The sequence below is a fragment of the Sceloporus occidentalis genome, unplaced genomic scaffold, assembly GCF_023333645.1.
Source record: "Sceloporus occidentalis isolate IW3139 unplaced genomic scaffold, rSceOcc1.0.p SCAF_62, whole genome shotgun sequence".
In the NCBI taxonomy this organism is placed as follows: Eukaryota; Metazoa; Chordata; class Lepidosauria; order Squamata; family Phrynosomatidae; genus Sceloporus; species Sceloporus occidentalis.
The window spans coordinates 1,697,057-1,705,211 of NW_028317042.1; positions in this window are offsets into that span (position 1 = coordinate 1,697,057).

Here is an 8,155-nt window from a genome sequence, read left to right on the forward strand (position 1 = left end):
AGCATGAGTGTGTTAGCATGAGTGTGTGTTAGCGTGAGTGTGAATGTTTGTGTATTAACACAGGTGTGTAAGTGCGTGTAAGTGTGAGAGTAAATACAAGTGAGCATGAGAACGTTATTTTTGGGGAAAAGGTCCAGATAGCACCCCATGGCTTTACCTTTACCCAGGCCAGAAGGTGCTGGTCCTCCCCTGGACCTACAGCCCATCTTTCTTCTCATACCATTCTATCACCCATATGGCTTAGATGGAGGATTTCATCTCTACAGTAATATTCTTCGTCTCACAGCTCCCTTCTGGTAAACCCAAAGCAAACAGTACATTCAAGGTACAACAGACATTCACCTGCTGAGAATACTACTAAAAGGAGCCTAAAATAGATCTGGCAATGGTATACATGCAATCTAATGTCCATTTTTACCCAAATACCCCGGTGGCTATATGTGGAACTGCAGTCACTGTGAAAGAGCAATGCAAGAAGCAATAACCCCAGGTCCCTTTGCCTGCCTTCCCCTAAATTAATTTCTTCAAATAAAGAAGGAAACAATGACATGCAATATTTATCTGTTCCTGGAAGTAAAACTGCACTGCACATTAATTATAATTATTGGCACACATACAAAAACTAATAATAACAATTTATACAAATTAATTAAAAAAATATATATTTTTTTAACTTTATATTTGACAGCATTTACTGCATGTAGACGAAAAAAATCTAAATTCGTAACTAAAAAATGTTTGTCCTTCATAATGAAAACATTTGAAATGTGCTTGATAACGGCTGTTGTTTTCATGTTACAGAAAGTAGCTAAAGCAATCGTGATGCCATTAGTGCAGAAACCATGAAAGTGATGATTTATCTGCACGTAATAGAGGGATTTGCTTATACAGGACAGAGTGGGTTTAGAGAAGAGATATATGGAGGATAAAGACCGTGCTTACATATTTGATGTCCATTACAGACATTTTCCGACAAATCTGGGCAAAAAAAATCTATGAGCTTTGCATCACTTTTATGCAGTGCTATATTCCTGCATTAAAAAGGCATTTGCGTATGTGATCTTTATATCATTAGACAGCATGTAAAGTCCGCCAATATGTATATATTATTTTTACGTTCAGCTAGTGTTGAGGGTAAATGTTTCTTAACTAAAAAAGTGTTTTGTTTTGTTTTAACATCAGATTAGTATGTAGGCGTTTCTACTGATGAGGTCACAATGACATCATAAGATCCAAAGGGAAGCTAAGCTCACGGATTCTATCCAGGAGAACAACATTTTAAATAACATAGCCTTGTGTCTTTTTAACATTGCTTTTCTCACAATCAAAATTCTATGAAACTGATACATATATGAAAACCACATTATTACAAAGTAAAGAGATGGGCATGAATGCCAGATTTTTTGTTTTTTCTTGTATGTCAATGACATCATACTGTTGCTAACTATAGATCTGTGGACGACACAATTGTCTAGATCAGCGGTGTAACTTTGGCTTTAATACATTTTATTTATGGAGGTCCATTTGAGGCCCTTGAGTTGTGCACCATTGACCTACAGGAAACCTGATGTCCTACAAAGCACCCACCTAGCAATACCTTTTTATTTAATTTGAAATAAATCAATCAAATCATCAATATCATTAACAGAGTTGAGTTGCCTACAGATACGTAGGAATCCATTTAAAAAATATGTTCAAGTTGATATTTATATTAGATAAATGTAGTAAATATCCAGAATAAACATACTGTAGACAAAGTAAATATTTCAAAATAGAAGTACAGCCAGTATAAAGTCATTAAAAAAACCTTTATTCAATTGTTCTATGCCTCTTATCATAGCATTATTCACAGGGGTCAGCCAGGGCAATTGGATAGCTGTGGATAGACCCCTGAAGATGTTTGGACCTGGGCATCTGCCCTACTGACCAAGTACCAAGAACAATGTAATTGTTCTGGGGCCAGTTGCAAATGAACACATAAAATACAAAAAATATTCAACCAATAGACTATGAAAACACATCACTTTATTTTTCTGTAAAGTGCAAAATATTTTACAAAAATCCATGTAAATGTCTTTTATTTTTATTTATTTATCTATTAACCAAAATTGAAATAAGTTATATCTGATAATACCTTTTTAACGACGATATACAATATTTCCATCGAGAAAACAGAACAAATTTCCAGATCCCACAGGGCCTTTTCAAAAGTGTTCCTTAATAACGATGAAGAATAGGGTTTTTATTGCCAGCTATGCGTGGTAGTAAATTGCACTTACTGTATACATCAAACACAATAAAAATGGATGCCGTCGCACACGCTGTCCGACAACTGCCAGGGATTTTACATAATTGAATCACGAAAGGGTATGGCGGGTCAGGAATTTTTTTTTATTGTTATTTTTATTGAATTCCTAAATTTCATGAACCGCGACCCCCGGAAAGCAGCCGATACTTTGTACACACGGGTTGCCGCACGTGTCAATATTACAGGAAATTGTGTGCATGATTTCGGTAAGATTTTGGCTGCATCAGAATGAAACACTCGTGCCCTTCCTGTGATGTAAGCAGTATATATTTTTTATAATTTACTGTCTGTTTGGGTGGCTTGTGCTTATTTCCAGATGTAGTCGTCTAATTTCGCCTTTTGCTTTTGCATTATATTTCATGTAAGTGGTTTTACCTCCTAAATTGTTCAGCAGTAAGTGGACCTGGCAAGAAATATAGATTGATTCAAAGAGGTTTGAGATGCTGTTCCACCTACACTGATGAATTTAATGTTTTTAGAACTCAACACAACATTAGAAACATTGTTCTTGGTAGTGTTGAATACCCAAACCCTTTCCCAGAAATAATTCTTTAATGATGTCTAATTGGTCATTTTAGCCAGGAATATGTAATTGTCATGTGACCCAAAGGCAGGTACTAATAAATTGATGTAATAGAACCCAAAAACCTTTTTGTTTGTATGTGATTAAACCTTTGGATGAAAGAATAAAATTGTGTGCTTAACCCCTTAAGGACGATGGGCAGTCCCAAAACCCATTGAAAACAATGCATTTTGAGCCCGTACATGTACGGGCTTTGTCGTTAAGGGGTTAATATAGTAAAGAGTGCAATTAATGTTTTTTTCCTAAGTGAAACAACATCCTTAAAGGTATAGTTTACAGGGGGGAGAAAGTACTTACCTGAAGTAGGAGCTGCATCTACAGAGCTGCAGCTTCCCTCCTCCATGGTCCGTCCATCTTGTCAGTGGCATGAAAGTGCGTTTTCCACTCATTATTTATTATCATAATAAGTAATAATCTTTATGGCAGGGGCATTCAGGGAAATTATCTTATTTTTATTTCCTGATATTGGAACCGGCCACATGAAGTTCCAATAATGCTAAAAGATGAAAATTAAACAGACAATCAAGAATAGACAGAGATGAATGTTGGGAAAATTTCTTTTTTTAGAGTAAAAATGTGTCTCTAAAACATCTTACAAAGTGATGAATAAAAAAAAAGTTAACATGTCATAGTTTCTTTTACTCATATATTTTAAAGTTTTATGATAAAACACAGACAGACATTTTAGGGCTAACATTCCAGCGATCAGGGTCCCCAAGCCATGCGATCTGCTTTCTGTCACACGTTACGGCTTTTTTTTTGTTTTGTTAATGGTGCTACTTAGGAATCATAATCCCAACATGTATGGCAATGAACTATCCTTAGCCGCCCATGTAAATTATCTCCTGACGATATATCATCTACAATGTACGGTTAAGCTTTTTTTTTGTTTGTTTTATTTGTAATATCTTTTATTTTATTTTATTTTTTAAAAAGAAGAAGAAAACCACAAAAGTATACATACAAAGAGACGCATATTTTTGATCTATAAAAGATTAACTATTATAAAATAGCTTAGTTTCCAGTGCCTTTAGATCAGATAAGCCAATCGGAAATGTAATACCGCTTAACACAATAAAAACGAAACAAGCACAAAGTATTTCCATTGAAATCTTTGGATTTGATTGGCATTTAATTGCTTTGAAAATAAATGTTGGACAAATCCTGTTGAGTAAAAAAGGTTTTTTTTCACATTTAAGGCAAAATTACATGTGAATTAAATATTTAATACGCAACTTGTTTTTTTTACTAAATTGCAATATAATGTACACATAACAAAAAAGTATAAATACATATAAATATATTATATATATTATATATTAGATTTTATATATATACTATATATATATATAAATATCTATGTTAATGTTTAATATTCTACCTTAGTTTACCCAATTTGTTATTTTTATTTAAATCTGATTTAAATAATTTAATGATTTAAAGTTTTTTCTTCAGAAAATATTATTATAATAAAAATTAAAATAAATGCCTTAAAAATATTTTTTCAAGCTGAATGGAAAATATCAACGGAAGCTAAGAAATTAGGAAAATTAATACACCATGTTTGCGGTTTGTTGCAACGTGAGGACGTTTTATTTGGAGCAGAATTGCAGCACTTAGACTCGGACATCAATCTTGTCGAACCTCGTGAATGACAGGTAAATACAGAGGGAAAAAAAGGATGAAGTGGTTACAACTCTTTGTTAAACTAATTTATTGCTCGCAGCCATAGTGTTACTGACAGAGTTTCATGGTGGAAATGCAAAAGTCAACAATAAAATAAAACTAATTTGTGTGGAACAAAATAATAGCTCGAAATGAAAAAAACCAGGATTTTTGGCCACATGGAAAATTACTTATTAGAGGACACGGTTACTTTAACCTTGTAAACGAATTTATGATACCATGCAACTGTATTTAAGTATTAAATCTCAATGGGGAGCTTATACTTTACCTGACGGTTTAATACGTCCCCGGGGTAACGTGAGGCCTGATGCCAGAGGCATTATCCAACTGCCTAACCAATATAAGGTAATGTTTGGCCTCTAATTGGTTCAAGCTGTTTTAATTTGTGACGTTGGACACGTGTGTGTGTGTTCTTGGGTTTGGGCTGCTGTTTTTTTGTAGACAGATGTTGTCTTACTGTCACAAGGATTGACTGTTGGAATTGATTGTAATGGGCAGGAAAGAGGGAGAATTATGAAAATTTTAAGGGGTGCCGTTGAGGACCAGGCCTGGTTTCTAGACAGGGTCGGACCTGGGGATGGCAAGGTGGCCTTAGCACTTTAAGGACAATGGCCGCCTGATAACGTGACTGGATGGCTGGACTGCATATCTAGCCGTCCACAGCTGGAGAACGGACGAGTACGGTGGAGCGGGCGACCTAATGAGGGGCCGCTCAGAGCCTTTTAACATTAAATATAATGTCATCTTTTCCAAGGGTGATTTCCTAAAATGAAACGTATGAGGTACAATCAACACCTGAGGTCGGCCATTGATAACTTTTAACTAATTAATTCATAATTTATTAATTAAGAATTATGAATATTTCCCTGAAAGCACAGAGGTAAGCAACCAGGGACCATGCACCACATCACCATCATCCATACCAAACCAAAGGTTGTGGGAGTTGTTCTCAGAAGCAAACCATGTAATTTAAAGACTAAAAGTGTGACTAGATTAGTACATAAATGTGAAAAGCAAGAAAATATGTCTTTGTTAGCTGAGTGTTGTGGGATTTATAGTTTATATCAACCTACTGCATGTGGTAAAGTAAAAAACAATGAACGTAATCTGTTAGCGCCATTTAAAATAAAATTTCACCGCTTCATTTACTGTAGATTTTAAGGCAAAAGCTATATGATCTATTAACGTAATTGTTACATAAGAATGATGTATTATTTCTTTATAGTTCTCCTTTCATACACTTAATTAAAATAGAGGATAATCTGTTTATTGAGAGGACATGTTGACGAAAAATAATAAAATTTAGCTCACATTTTAACATCGTACTAGGCCCGATTTATCTTCATATGCTGTGCTGACGCACCCTGAATGTTGCAGTCACTGAACAGGCAAAAAATCTCCGGTCCTATACCTCAAGATTAATTATTTGGAAAATAAATAAGTAACTTGATTCTGAAAGACAGGACAAGATGACAAAACAGAAGCCATTATCCAAGAAGCGTGAACATTCGTTACACTTGCAAAACATGAGGGTTTCTGAGGGTACTTCCTCGGTGAAATGCTGTAAATGACATGAACCTTAAAGTCTCTCGCTCAAACGCACGGTTTTGCTCTAGGAAATGTATATAACAAGTGAAAACTTGTTGGATTCTCTTTTGCTGATGGGATTCAAGTGTCCTGTCTAATATTCCCAGGTACGAATGCTAATGGCGCATTTGTCTCGCAAAAAGAGTAAAACGAACATTTTAAGGGGAGTGTGAAGAAGAATTGGTCAGAATAGGTGAGACATTGTGTACAAATTGCCACCATGAAATCAAACCCATGGGCTTTCCAGCTGTGAACAAATGTATTTACCAGTGACAGATATTTTGTAAGCACATTAATGTTTTTAAGGAAAAGAACGTCTATTCTTAGCAATTGACACAAGTTGGCTCATGGTGTGGAACAATTTTTAATGGACCTCTTGTTGACCTCAATGAGATTTCTGAGGAAAAGGGGAGAGATGGGAAAAAAAAAGGTGAGGTAAAGAGAAAAAGGAGAGTTATAGAGAAAGGAAAGAGAGAGAGAGGATGAGAGATAAAGAGAACGGGTGGAAAGATAGGGGAGGGGTAGAAAGAAAAGGTAGAGATAAAAATAAAGAAGTTGAGAAATGAACAAAAAGGGGAGATAATGGAGAAATAAAGAGAAAGGTGAGAGAGAAAGAGGAGAAGAGATGAAAGGCAGGTAAAAAGAAAGGGGAGAGCTAAAGAGGGTTAACAAAAAAGAGGAGAGATGGGCATGAAGGGAAGAAATAATGGAAAAAGGAGAGATAATGGGAAATTATGAGACAGGGCAGAGAAAAAAGTGTTTTGAAAGTGTTTTTATGTTAGGACAAGTATGTCAAAGGGCAAGCAAGTGTGTGGATGCAAGGCAAGCATAAGCTAGGATGTTTATGTGTAAGGGCAAGTGTGAATGTGCGTTTGTTTGTATGTGTGTATGTGCAGGCGTGATTGTTTATGGGCAGGCATTTGTAAGGGTAGAGTATATGTGTTTAGTCTATCCATTACTGTTACTGTTTTGGGCCTGACGGATATAGAATGAATAAGGGATGCACATCAGCCGGACTCGGAAAGGAGATCACTGTGGGTGCAATCTAGGTGCTGGGTAAAACCTATGGATGAAATTTGGATAAATTCCGCGTCTGTGTATTATCTGGGTGCTGGGGGAAGTCCTGTGTGTGCAGTGTGGGTGCTGGGTAAATCCTTTGTGTGTAATCCCGTGCTAGAGCAAATCCTGTGGGTGCAATCTGGGTGCTGGGGCAAGTCCATATGTAAATATTATACAGTTAAAATTGAATGTCTAAAGATTCTGAAGAATATGATTCCTGGAGACGCCACTGGTCCTGCCCCGTTGTATTATGTTCACAAGGAAATCTGTTTGCTTCTAGCTAACAAAGTGACCGGATTTGGTTTGCTCTATAATTATTCAATAAACTATTATCAGACCTTTTATAGTTTTATAGCTGCGTCCCTTTGAAAGTGATAGTATGAAGTCTAGTTCACAGTTCATCAACTGGTACAAACATAAGTATGAGGAGTATTCCATGCTTAAAATCTATGTATGCCTCTTGGAATTCATGTATTCTGACCTGGAAACATTAAGTTGTCAACCACTGTTTACACAAAACAGACCTGTGTATCCCGAGAATTCAGCAGTCATTCTTTATTTCGAATGTTAATCCCTACTTTCACAACTATATCCAGAATGCGTGCCTTGTAAATAAATTAGGAAGAGAGTGACTCCAGGGAGACAGCTTTTTCACTGAAGGAAATGCCTATTATTGGCCCTGGAAAGAATCCATCTGCTGTCCTTTCGCAGAATGGTGTAAATTATCATAAATCCTTTTGGCCGATAAGACTTGTTATTTTTGTGTTGATTTTTCATGGAACGCCACATTGATTCCAATTATGGTGTTCTAGGAATAGTTTCAGAGGCACAATTGTCAAAAATACCGTTGTGTCCAAATCCATGTGGTGGAACTTCGATTAAATAGACCTGTTTGTCCTAGCTGTTAGACAGCAGTAGAGACTCTACTAATA